Below are 248 nucleotides of genomic sequence, written 5' to 3'. Positions count from 1 at the left end.
GGGGGGGGGGGGGGGGCAGGAAAGAGTGTTTACCTAAGAATGTTACCTTGGTATGAAAGCTTTAAATTTCATTCTTTTAAGAGAAATAAACCAAATTTTTTCTTTTTCTTCATTTCTTCATCCCATTCAACATAGTTCTGAAAAACACATTTTCTTATTCCAGGCACTAACTTAAAAAATACAGCCTATGAAATAATGTATGTAATTGCTATAACAATTTCAAATGCGAAATGAGAGACACTAGTTTG

The sequence above is a fragment of the Penaeus monodon genome, chromosome 33, assembly GCF_015228065.2.
Source record: "Penaeus monodon isolate SGIC_2016 chromosome 33, NSTDA_Pmon_1, whole genome shotgun sequence".
Taxonomy (NCBI): domain Eukaryota; kingdom Metazoa; phylum Arthropoda; class Malacostraca; order Decapoda; family Penaeidae; genus Penaeus; species Penaeus monodon.
Note: the sequence above shows the minus strand (reverse complement) of the source record.